Source organism: Eufriesea mexicana, unplaced genomic scaffold, assembly GCF_001483705.2.
Source record: "Eufriesea mexicana isolate 0111107269 unplaced genomic scaffold, ASM148370v2 scaffold2087, whole genome shotgun sequence".
In the NCBI taxonomy this organism is placed as follows: domain Eukaryota; kingdom Metazoa; phylum Arthropoda; class Insecta; order Hymenoptera; family Apidae; genus Eufriesea; species Eufriesea mexicana.
In genome coordinates this window covers 342393-356357 of record NW_016910162.1, presented here as the reverse complement: position 1 = coordinate 356357, position 13965 = coordinate 342393, and the positions used below count along the sequence as shown (strand labels likewise).

At 32.2% G+C, this 13965-nt stretch overlaps 1 protein-coding gene across 1 annotated transcript in view; it reads right to left on the bottom strand.

Moving 5' to 3' along the window:
- LOC108549470 (tyrosine-protein kinase Drl) overlaps positions 1-13965 on the bottom strand; it is a 174794-nt gene that overhangs the window by 6361 nt on the left and 154468 nt on the right. The gene's annotated exons all lie outside the window — the stretch shown is intronic.

The window sequence follows — 13965 nt, the reverse complement described above, 5'->3', positions numbered from 1 at the left end:
CGACGTATCGGATTCGAGAAGGGTCCGACGACGAAATTGAAAAGGGCAAAACCGCCGGTCAAGTAAGGATCGTGGTCCGAGATCATTTGTCGAAACTCCGTTGGTATAGTATTCAACGAGGGCGAGACCGGCTAATACCACGGCTTACCGGTACTCTGTAATTATTACCGACGGCGCGAGTTGACGCGTTAGCTGTTTACCTTCTGTCACCGAAAAAACTCCACTCGTGTCGCCTTCATCTTCTTTGTCCCGCTGGTTTCCACTACCGCGTTTCGTTCTGCTCGTCGATTTTGTTCCGCCGTTTCGCGTTTCTCCTTTTCCAATTTTCCTTGCTTTTTTTCATCGCACGCGGAATTCTGTTTTTTTCTGTTTGTTTCTGCTTTCGCCTTCTTCATTTTCCCGTTTGTTAATGAAAATGCGATGAGACAATTTCAAATCTGGACAGCGTGTCGGGAGACGTATAAAAGACTACTGGAATTCGGAACGAGGGATAAGCTTATAAATATAAATAGGAACGAGAAGTGGACCTTTGTTTAACTGATAATCGCGACGCGGGGCGGCGCTGCGGTTCCCCCTGTAGTTGACGGGCTGCAATAATTTCGTTATTATGGAAAGCAAAGCGGATGCTTCCACGTTGCTTTCGCCGTGGTTTCAACGCGATAACCGGCCAGGCTGCTAGCACTTTTAATTATAATGTTTGCTACCGGTAACAAGGTTTCCTATGGCGAACAGAATTATGGGCGAATACGTCGAGCGCTATGAAAGTAGGACAGTGAAGATATTGTCAAACATTTTGCTTTATCCTCTGATATGATGTCGTGTTGATGAGATTGTTAAAGTGCTTTATATACAGCGGTAAGTTTTTATAGGTTAATGTTTTAATGTATTCTGCATCAGATGGCGTGTGAAATATTGATGATGACGTATGCTTTATTTTCAACAGTTTTATACAACGTATCGCAACGGTTTTATTTATGGATTTATAAAATTCATCGAGTGGATCGGGAAAGGATTACGGAATTGTTATGGATGCGCGTAAAACTATTCCACAGGGTGTAAGGTATAATTTCTAACATATGCATTGCAAGAATGATACTTTATACAGAAATTGTATAATATTTAAGAAGGTATTACAATTGTTATTATTAAATTAAATATTAAATTATATTTAAATTCTTTAAAATATTATAATTATGTTTTTCAAATGAAATATTTAATTGTCAGACATATGCATTGCAAGAATGATACTTTATGCAGAAATTGTACAATGTTTAAGAAGGTATTAAGATTATTATTGTAAAATTAAATATTAAATTATATTTCAATTCTTTAAAATATTATAATTATGTTCTTTAAATGAAGTACTTAATTCTTGTGTTACAATATGAAAAATCATTTATATTATAAGTATCATTATGTATGGTACTAAGTTTATAAATAGAGACACATGAATGTATATATGATCCAAAATTGTGAGTGTGTTAAATAACTACCACAGTTGAGTATGAAAACATATTTGGGGGAATGAAGTAGCAAAATAGCATAATTAAAAGTTTTTTTAATTATTCCAAAATTACTTTTGTGCTAAATATTAGTTATTTTAGAAGTTTAATAGTGTTTTCTGCTATTTATTAATGGCCGCAAATTTGCATGATCATACTGCATTCTTCTAAGTCACCTACAGTTCCTTTTGATATCTTCAAAAAAGTTTTTAATTTACCTCTTTACATTTTTTCATTTTTTAAATTATTTGTTAAATCAAAAAATGAGATAGTGATGAGATTAAAAATTACAAGACCTTAATGATAATTAAATTTGGTGATTACCTTCAATGATGCACAAATTTTCAATTGCAACAATTTAAAAACTTGAAATATTCTATATAGTTTCAAAAGGTGATCAAATTTTCTTAGAAATATATTTCTGTTTCAGAACTGGTCGTTTCAGAAGTAATACGAGTTGATGTGACTTACATATGAGTCTTCTTAAAAGAACGTCATGCAAGGAATGTATTTTGTTTAACAATATACAACTATAATTAAAGAAACAAACAAAAGTACTAAATTAGCACTTGCTTGTATCAAATTTGGAATATATTCAATTTTAATTTAAATTCTTACTATATATAGGTTGACTTTAGTATATAGTGTTAAAAGTTGATTTTTTGGAATTTCTAGATACATAAACAGAATTTTTTTTTTAATAAATAAGACGTAAATTAATTATTACTTCAGTTTTTAAAGCTCAAAGTTTCTCTACAAATTTTTTTAAGGAATCAAATGGCACAGACGACTGTTTACAAGTGAATAAATACCATGTCGAACTCTGAACAAAATAATTTCATAAGAAAGACTGAAGACAGAGAAGGGAAATATTAAGTTTCAAGGAACCTGTCTCAAACATTTGTTGTATTCTAAATATCTTGCCCCAGTGTTTTAATTACATATACATACAGGTTGTCCCAAAATTCATGCAAGATTTAAATTTGGCGCCACTTGTGGTGTAAAGTATTGTCAACCAAAAAAGAAAAAAAAACGTGACAGTTGACAGTTCAAGGTTATTAAAAATGGAGACTAAACGGAAAAACAACTCGTCTTCATTGTTCAGCAATATTTACACCTTTTAATTAAAAACTTATCTTTTCTATCAAAACTACTTGTTGCGTGAATTTTGGGACACCCAATATATACAGAAAAACAAGGGAAAATTATTTATGTCCATATTCTGAGTAATTGTGACAAAAACGTTTTATATAGTTTATCCTTTACACGATTCACTTTGTATATTCTACACATAAGTATTATTCAAATTATTAATCATTTGCCTCATAGTTAGTTACCCAAAGAAGTACCCAACTATTAAAAGGGCGAAGTCATCCAAATATTAAAAATTCTGGCATCACAGGACCTACAATAATAAATATACAAATGGAATATATTTTTCAACTTTTACAACGATTTTACATCCTCAAGAGGAAAAATCCACACTGCTATGTTAAACCATACACACATACATGCGCGCGCATTACAATGTGCTTGCAAATTGGAAGCAAATATTTGGGTGCCAATGGAAAATGATGCAAACGCGACAAATGAGATTTGGTAAACGAGCAATAAATATTATCTCCGGGCGTTGATTATTATCATTTGTTCTCCTGCTCGAACTCGTCGTGATTGATTTCGATCCGTTGAATCACTCATCGAAGCACCGACGAGCGAAACTTTCTGACGTTCGCAGCAACGTTCGCCGCATAATTAACAGCCGCCATTTTGTTACTTCGAAAAAACAGACTCGTAATTGCCAGGTGAAGTGAGCGAGAGAGGTGGGGAGGAATGGAACCGACTAGGAACGTTTTGTTGTAATGAATGTAGACTGACGAGTCGCTTTTATACAATCACAATCGGGCTATTGATTTAACGGCGCCACCAGCGAACTTTTTGCTGGATGCGCACGATGCAGCAATTCGATTTATTTATCGAGAGGGTCTCGTCAAACGTCGCCGTTTGTTTTCTGTTCCGGCCACTTTAAAAGCTTCATTTTTCGAACGACCGTGGCGCCACCTAGTCACGAGGGCTTCGCCCGAGGAAACTTTTAATTCCAATCCGGCTGATTAATAATATAGTTCCCGATTCCACTGAATTAACACTAGATCTAGCAACCCAGTCAAGATGAATTACCAACACAGTCACCAGGCTTAAATTCGATTTATGGGACTTATTTAGATCGCAATATTCGGACCACCCCGGTAAGGTTAAAAGAAGAGTGGGGTCGTATCACTAAAAATTATTCCACTGAAATCATTTCAAACATGTCAACACGTTTAACACTAGAACTACCAACCCAGTGAAAATGACTGGTCCCAGAATTTTCCTTTTTGCAATCACCGGACACATACACCTGCTTTAAGAATAAAATTGGTATCAACTCGTATTAAGAAAGAACTGTAATCAATATATTCACTCATATTCATCGTAACGTTGAAATTACTATAATCTGTGCACGTTATAGTTAGGTACCCATTAAAGATCGGTAGTTCTAGTGTTAAATCGCTCACTATGCGATGAATGACGATATTGTTTAGGTGGGAATTAACGATAGCGAAGAACTGCCTTACATAACCTATAATACTGCGCATTTAGCGCTAGGTTTACGGGGACGAGGGAATTTTACGTATTTCGAATTTCACGTGGAAACTTACGGAAACCGTTTGTAATTAAGGTGGTATTGCGTCCTCCTAACCTACAAAACCTCAATTTCAACTAGCTTACGTAAAAAGAAGGTAAGTATCGTTTGATTGATTCTTTCTATAGAAAAGTCGGACGAAATGTAAATAATAGAAACTTTAGTGGGACGATGAAGATAGGTAAATATGTTAATTACAGTTCTATCTCAATATGATATTCTTGTAATCTTGTAATCGTAATTGTAAATATAATAGTAATCCGGTTTTAATATTTTCTCAAAGTATGTGCTGTCAAAAATGTCTGTGTAAAAGGATTTGTTTGAATGTATAGAATTGGCGAAGTCATAGATGTTTGAAGTGCGCACAGGCATTGTACAGTGGGGTAACGAAAACTTCAAACGCGTTTTTCTCGAAACCATATTTTTCGAAGTGACTGACGGGATATTTCGCGATTTAGTTGACCGATCGACTCGAAATTTGGAGGAGATCTTCACTGGATGTACCTTTATCGTATGAACCATGGATTTCAAAATTCCATGTTTTCTTCTATTTGTGTTTACTACTCAAAGGACAAAAGGCACAAGGAAAATCAATATTTAAATTTCAAAATGGTGCCATTTTTTCAATTTTCGAAATTTTGCTGTTTTGGTGGTTCATGCTATAGCCGCATTTATACTAATTAAGATGCTTTTTAGTTTTTTCGTTTCAGGTAATCAGATGGTCTGGAATTATGTCAGCCATTCGAGCCTTTTTTTAAAAACATGATTCACTTAGAACTATATAATTTCCAAAATTTTTAATAATTTTGTTAAAAAAAAAAATTGGAAATATATTTAAGTATAAATGCATCTGAGTGCAAAAACTGCACACCAAAACCTATCATGGTTTCCATTGAAAAAATCCCAAAGAAGTCGATTTTTATTGGTCGGATTACCAGAATACCACCATAAAGACAAAAAAAAAAATCTAGACGAATATTATAAATTTTATGTAACTACATATGTCATAATTTCATTTATGAATTATTAATGCATAATTATGTTATTTTATAAGTTGTTTCTTTTAGAAGAATGTCTGATTCAGTTCATGTTTAAATAGTATACAAGAAATGTTCGTAAATCTAGCGTTAATGGCGACGAAATCAAGGGATAGGATAGGTTAAGTTACACTGCGACCTTTAATTGCCGATCTCATACAGTTATATCGTGGAGAAAAGTAGATATACACTCAAAAATTTGCGAAATCTGCATTTCATTCATTTAATTTTCCAATATGTTTTCATTTTGTTGCTTTGGATATTGTTTATGAGACATGTTGGAATGTATCGAATTAAAGAAAATTCGATAATGCATTGAAAATGAAGCTTAAGATAATTACATAGGTAAGTAAAATGGAACTATCTCAGGATTATAGTGTTGGTACACATGGCGGATTTTACTAGTATTCTAGAGAGTCGTTGGAATGTATCTAATTAAAGAAAATTCGATAATGTATTGGAAATGAAGCTTAAAATAATAACACAGGTTTAGTAATATTGAAATATCTTAGAATTATAGTATTGCTGTTCACATGGAAAATTTTAGTAGTACTTTAAGGAAATACTGGAATGTATCTAATCAAAGAAAATTCGATAATGTATTGAAAACGAAGCTTAAGATAATTATACAGGTTAGTAAAATTGAAATATCTTAGAATTATAACATTGCTGTTCACATAACAAATTTTAGTAGTATTTTATAGAGATGTTGGAATGTATCGAATCAAAGAAAATTCGATAATGTATTGAAAACGAAGCTTAAGATAATCATACAGGTTACAAAAATGAAAATATTTCAGAATTATAGCGCTGGTGTGCACATGGCAGATTTTATTAGTACTTTATATTTGTCTCTCAGAGTAATACTGACTTGGATATTGTTTATGAGAAATATCGGAATTTATTGAATCAAAGAAAATTTCATAATGCATTGGAAACGAAGCTTAAGATAATTACACATATTAATAAAGTTTTAACTTTAATCACGAGTCTTTGTTAATATTTTATACTTTTCTTCGCGCATAGCTCATGGAAGGTGTACAGTCCATAAAACCGCGAATTCGACGTCGTTCATCGATATGTAAGTATCGATAACAAGCCTGGAAGGTTTATAGGGCATCTCTCAAGGCGTTTTCCAACGCATCGGACTGCTATAAATAAATAATTTTTCCACTAACCAAGAACCTCCAATGTACATAGAATTTAAGACGTTGATGTATTGGCTACATCCAGCGACCAACTTTCTTTGAAATTCCTCGCCATGCTGTTTTAATAGCTACACGACCTGCCCGCTAATGGCCACGATATTTTTTATTATATAATCGTACAGCTTCGCCATAATTTGTTTCCTTACCACCCGAATCCAATATAGCCTCGTTACTCGTGTAATCCGACATCACGAGGAAATGTAAACGTAGCTGGTACGATTTACCAGTAATTGCCATTGCATCCCTGCTAAATTCTTCGCGGCAATTTATAATGGGAGACCCAGGAATGTTTCTTATTTGCGTCTGCTACTACCAAACGTTCGTAATACAAATTTTCATTAATAGGGAGACAGAAAATTTTCAAGATGGAAAGTAACCGGTGGACATTTATCGTTTCATTAGATATTAATTAGATACTATCTGGTAGCTAATCTTTGTCACCTGAGGGTAATCTGCAATAGCTGAGATAAATGTTGTGTTTATTTCTTAAATGAAGAATTAAAAGTGTTCTTTTAATATTTCTGACTTCTGAAGTCCATGTTATAGATATATTGAACTGTCTGAGGGAAATTTGATTACACAAAAATATTTAAGAAAGTGAGATTAAATAATAAAATTATATAGAATGTGTCTCTAAAGGGACGAAAAGGAAAATATTCTTTTACAGGAATATTTGTACAGTTACAATTATAACAGTTTTTTCTTGAAGATCATGAAGGAAAATTTGTTGTAAATTTGAATAAATATTTGTTGTAATAAATATAAAAATTGTTGAGAAATTAGAATGAAATAAAATTTTTAAATATATTAAATAATACAATTGTAATAGTTCTCTCTTGAAGATCATGAAGGAAAATTTGTTGCAAATTTTAATAAATATAGTTTCTAATAAATATTTGTTGTAATAAATATAAAAATTGTTGAGAAATTAGAATGAAATAAAATTTTTAAATATATTAAACAATATAATTATAATAGTTCTCTCTTGAAGATTATGAAGGAAAATTTGTTGCAAATTTTAATAAATATAGTTTCTAATAAATATTTGTTGTAATAAATATAAAAATTGTTGAGAAATTAGAATGAAATAAAATTTTTAAATATATTAAATATATCATTAATACTCATAAACAGTATATTGCTTAATGCATTAATTTGTACACAGAATCATAGAAAACAATTTTTAAATGCTATAATAAATTAATGGTCTATTGTGATATATTCATTATGATAATAATCATGTGCATTATATATGGTTATAATATGATAACTATAACAACTGTAAATATTCTAAATATCATAATAATAATCATATATATTGATTATATATATTGTACACCATATGTACAGAAGTATTTTTCTAGTATTTGAATACTTAGTTTACAGATAAATTATTCTTGTCAATAGGTATTAAAAACATTGTCATAAACTATTATTAATTGTCATAAATTGTTATAAATTATTAATATTCACTTATGTATGTAGAACAAGAGTCAGTGAGATGATAGACATCAATATAAGTAATTATGTCAATATTATAAATATAAATAAATTTAAATAGTAATAGTAATAATAAATAGTAAATATAAATAATAAGTACAAATTTTGACAAAGCTATTTTTGAACTTAAGTAAAAATATTATGGAAAATATTATTATATTATCCATATTATTAATAGTAAACGAATTAAAGTAATTCTCACACATAATCATCGCAAAAGATCAAGCAAGATCCTAAGATAAATGACTCCGAATTAACCATTGGATACTAAAGGCTGAGGTAGGAATAATTAATAGAAACGGTTTAGTGAATATTAATGGCACACACACAAGGAAAAGAGTGAATTTTGTAATAGAGTAGGATCTTGTTTGCGAAGGAGAGAAAACGGTGGGAAGATGTTATTTTTGCAGGCGAAAGCAAGTTTAATATGCACGGTGGAGATGGCGAACTTAGGGTGTGGCGTAAAGCTCGTAAAGAATTGAATGCTAAAAATTTAACACTAGCCACGGAACGTGGCGTAGAAAATGTAATAGTGCCGAGTTGCATGTTAACAAGTTGGTATTTATAGAAGGCATTGGGAATAAATTAAGTACCTAGATGCACCGCAAAGTATCCATTGAAAAATGCATCTGATACGGGAATTCAAAAAATATTCAAATTTTGGTGAGATTATGGTGTATATATTATGCAAAAGAATTTATTTTGTTATTATATAATGGTATATAATGATACATACCTTACAAATTGTATATAAATATATAGCAGTTTTAATAAATATTATAAATTACTAATTATAGTATATTTATTATTAAATTTATTATACATTTACATATTTGTGCATCTGTACGGAAATTCAAAAAATATTTTATACATCTATATAGTTAATATATTTATTATTGCATTTATTATATTATTATATACCACTTTTAATAAATGTTATAATTAGTAATTATAATTGGTAATTTATAATATATATTAGAATTGCGATATACTTATATACAATTTATGAGGTACATATCATTATATACCTAATATGCTAGCATAATGAAACATTAATGCAACTGAAAATTTGTAATATTAAATTTGGAAATAAAAATAAAATATCCATTTCAAAATTCAATTTATTGTCAGAATGGAATAGTATTGAGCAATGAATGAGAATGACTATAAAAAATTATATGTATGTACAATAAATAGAGTTATAACTACCTATGACATAACATTAATTCATCTAATTATCTAAAAAAATATTAACAACACTAATCATATGTAAAAAGATAATTTCTGTAAATTACTTAAATAATATTATCTTGTAATATTATACATAAACGTTGCACTATCTATAATTTAATATTTTGAACTTCATATAGGATATATAAATAAAATTTGTTTAGCTATTGATATTAATAATAATAACAAAACAGTGAAAATGCTATAGTATCAGCAATACGGAACTACAAAAAGAAATGAAAACTGAAAAAGACATTATCACATATAGTCTTGTAAATACAGTTATTTCGTATTTTACTATATTTCCAAAAACATTAAATTAAATTAAATTAAATTTCTTACAAAGTATTCTGAAATCCCTGAAATCGCTACAAAAATTCCCAAAATTTTTGATCACGATATTAAACCCGACCCCAAAATCAAAATCAAATTTCCTCAAAAGCACGGTTCAATCTCCACCGAAAAGTGACATAAAATATCCCAAGACACTTTCACGCGAAACTTACGAGTTAGCCAATTTTTCTACGCCGTTCAATTATTCTTAAGCAGTCTAAATTGCCTCGCTGCGCGAGCTCCCTCTACACATTCGCGGCTCTCTAATATGGCCGCCGGCCGGGGATAGAGCGAAGCGACCACCTCGCATTTTAACAATGACCCAAATCGTCGATCGGAGGAAGGAAATTTGCAATTAAAGCACAAATGCTAAATACAGGTTGGCACAAAGCTATGCATGCTAAGAAGCTCCGCGAGGAACAACGGCTACGACTATTTCCTTATCTTTCTCCCGATACTGCACGGAGCGGAGGTTGTTCAGCGTTTATCGGGAAAATCAGGAGGAAAACGCATCTGTTCTCGAGCCGATGGTCCCCGGTACACAGGAACAGTAATGGCTTCTTCAGCAATGGGATCTCAAGCGTATCGTTTTACAGGAGGGATAAGACGTTGCTGGATTACATGACTGGATGAGTTCGGAAGAGGTTAGGAACAGGGTGCAGGGGTCAGGATAAGTTTTAAGGATAAGTTCCAAGGCTCGTGGTTAGGTATACGTGTATACTTGTATATTCATGTCTGAGGTGCGCGTACTTATGTCTGTACACGTTTGTATAAACATCCCTATCGGTGGTTGTTCGTGTCGGTGCGGCAAGAGGGTGGCATTTCAGACGAGGACACGGAGGGTTCAGGCATACGCGTATACCCGGTAAATTGATCCAAGATCAAAGCCGAAACAATCACAGGACCCACTTCCAGTTTCTCTCTAGCTTCTCTCCACCTTTCACCCTGATTCAACCCCCTTTCTCTGCGAAGGGTTCCGCCAGAGAAGGAAGGTAACCGCGTGTGTAACCTTCCTCCAAACCCCTCGTCTACCACCTACTCTTTGAATAGCGGAACACAGGTGGTATCCGGCCGTTTCTTTTCCCCGGGAAATTAATGTAAAACGCTCGTTTCGAGCCGGAAAGTGCCGGCTAGACTTTGTTACGCGAATCGCGCCATGCCCGGCTGCTCTTTCTAAACTCCATTGCATATTTATTCGACATTTGCGCCATCTCTGTTTTTTTCCCACCACCACCCTCTCTCCCTCTCTTCCCGTTTTCTTTGCACTTCGTTTTAAATACGAAAGGCCAGTCCCATGGAGTCGTTAAAGAGGTTATTATACCGACTATTTCAAGCTCACGGGACCTTCGAGATTTTCGAGTCCTGCTGATGAATTCTCATAGTCGAGTGTCTTTTTTGAAAAGATTCTTTCATATCGAGTGTTCTCGAATTTTGGACAATTAAATAAAATTTTGAGCGCACGGTGGACTTGAAATGAAAATTTTGTGCAATATATTGCGTCCATTGCGGAATTTTTGAAGATTTAATTTAATAAAATGCCATTTTTGCTAGTATTATTAAAAGGCAAAACGTAATCGATACGTAGAATTAAATTGAAAATCAAATTTTTTTAAATTTATTTCCCCTGAATGGAATGTTGTTATTAAATTTTAGTTTAATCGTAATTATCGTAGATTGTCATTAATTTGTAATTAAAGTGACGAAGGTAAAATATTAAATGGAAAATGAAATTTCGAAAAATCTAATTCTAATAAATCAAATGCAATTTAATATGTGCGATGAGAATTGTTGTGATTATTTTATCAATCTTTCGTAATTATTAGTTTAATTTTATTTGAAAAGTTATTTAAAAGATAATTAATATGAAAAATTAAATTGAAATTTCAATTTCGATAAATTTAGCTATGATAAACAGAGTGCAATAAAATATAGCCAGTAAAAATGATGACAAATGTTATTTTTATCATAAGTATTACAAAAACTCAAAAGATAATTTAGTATGAAAATTTAAATTGAGATTTTAATTTTGAAAATTCGTTACACTCAATGTAATTGAATATAACCAATATCGATTTTTTAAATTATAATAACAATTAAATAATAGTTAATACGATAGATTAAATTAAAATTCTATTTTCAGACAATTTGATTTTAATAAATTGTGTAATATGAAATACAATATCGACGATAAAAATTACTAAAATAGTTACTTCCCTCGTAAGTATTGTAAAAAGTCAAAAGACTTTTTTAATCATAACAACAATCGAATGAAAATTAATACGAAAGATTAAATTAAAATTCTATTTTCAAAAAAATTTATTTCAATAAATTGTACGATGTGAAATAAAACATAAATAAAAATTAACACAAACAATAAGAATTACTAAAATAATTACTTTACTCATGAATATCGTAAAAGTAAAAAAATTTATTTCAATAAATTGTACGATGCGAAATAAAACATAAATAAAAATTAACACAAACAATAAAAATTACTAAAATAATTACTTTACTCATGAATATCGTAAAAGACTTTTAGTCACAATAACGATCAAATACTAAATAAATAAAATTATAAATACTAATAATAAAAAAATTAAATTAAAATTCTACTTTCAAAGAATTTAATCTCGATAAACCAAACACAATGAAATATATTCCCTAAAAATGACTAAAGTCGTTTCTTTGATCGCGCGTATTTTTTATAGAGAGAAAAACAAGAAAGTGCAAGCTTTACCATGGATGCCACAATTTCTCGATAAGTCGCTCAGAAAGGATCGTTCTTATCGAACAAAAGTGCATCGTCTCTTCGATATATCCCTCGATTTACTCGGTTCCATTGAAATTTGAATTCTAAGCGATCAAAGAGATCAACTGGAGCGAGCCTAGTTCGAAAGCAGCGGCAGAAGCGAATAAGGGATCGTGTTCTTCAATGGAGAACACGAGGAGGTGAACGGGCGAAAAGAAGAAGTCACGACCCTGGCGCGTCTTCCTTCCATAGGCTGGATAAAAATTGTAAATCGTCAATTCATCCCCTTTATTAATTATTCACTCGAGCACTCATGATCGATTACGCAATTATACTCGATTTCCCTTTGTGTTCACATTGGCACGTAATGAAGGAATCGTTATTTATATTAATTTATATAGTACTGCAAACACGTACTATTGGCAAATAAAAAAAATATTGCACAGATTATGTAAAATAGTTGAAAGTACCGTTAATTAAAAAATAAGAAGTTAAAATATAACATTGATTCACCTTCTGTTGCGTATAATTGCGTATAACTGTCCTAAGGCGACTTTGCATTTAACTCACTAGCGCCACCGCGGCCCGTATCTGCATTAAGTACATAATAAATATCGTACGTGTCGTTAAATTCCTTTTCTTTTTATAGTAAAAGGAAAATACCAATATTATATTAATAAAATTAGAATTTTCTTTTTACTATATGCATCATATAATTTTGAAAATTTCAAATATATTTTCAGAATACCATACTTGAAAGCAAATAATATTTAGCTGCTTATAATCATCACACTTTTATATAAATTATAAGTACAGTATAGTATATTAGTATATTAATGTCATTTTTTCATTTTGTAATTCAAGGAAAAAGAGTTATGCATATTTTGAAAAATCTCGCAACAGATCCAAAAATTATAAGGACACACTAGTTGAAAATTATTGGTCTACACTATATATATGATATTTACAGTATGTAAAATTAAAGTATTCAGTATATGGTATTTTTGTACTTATACACTACAGTATTACATATTAATGCAATATACTATACTTACAGTACATATTATATTGTATTTAGCTACACAGCACAAGTAGCTAACCCTAACGTTAGAAGAAACCGCAAAGTCCCTGACCTTACCACACAACCCCAAAACAGTCTTGCACGAGCTCTCTGCAATCTCATACAAAGGACAGTCTTCCAAAACACTTCCCTATTTCATTGCACGTAGTCCCAAAGCCAACAAGATGGAACGAATCGAATCGTTCATCCCCTAAAACCGTGTCACAAATCAAGTATCAGCCGGTTGCACACAGACACATGGCCCGTGTGTCCCTCGACCAGGAAAGGGGACCAGACCTTACCTCTTACCCGAAGAAAATTGTCTCTCCAAGGAGGACGCCGAGCAGAAGGCTCGACAACAGCGACAAGAGCTGAGGGAGCGAGAAGGAAAGGCGCCGAGGGAGAGAGGTTTACACGTGTACCAGTTTCCGGTGTACGTTCGCTCGGTTAGACGGAGGTTGTAAGTTGGCTGGTCTGAAATAGCTGAATAAAGAGCCGAAGGGCTGGCAAGGGTCGTGAGGAGAAAGTTGTCGGTGGAAAGCGGCCCCCTACGACCGCAAATTCGATAAAGTTTTTGAGTGTACCTCTCGTCTTTGCACGCGAGGCCAGACGAGGCTGGTCGAGACGAGAACGGTGGTGGGGGAAGCGTCTCGCAGTCTCCGTTAC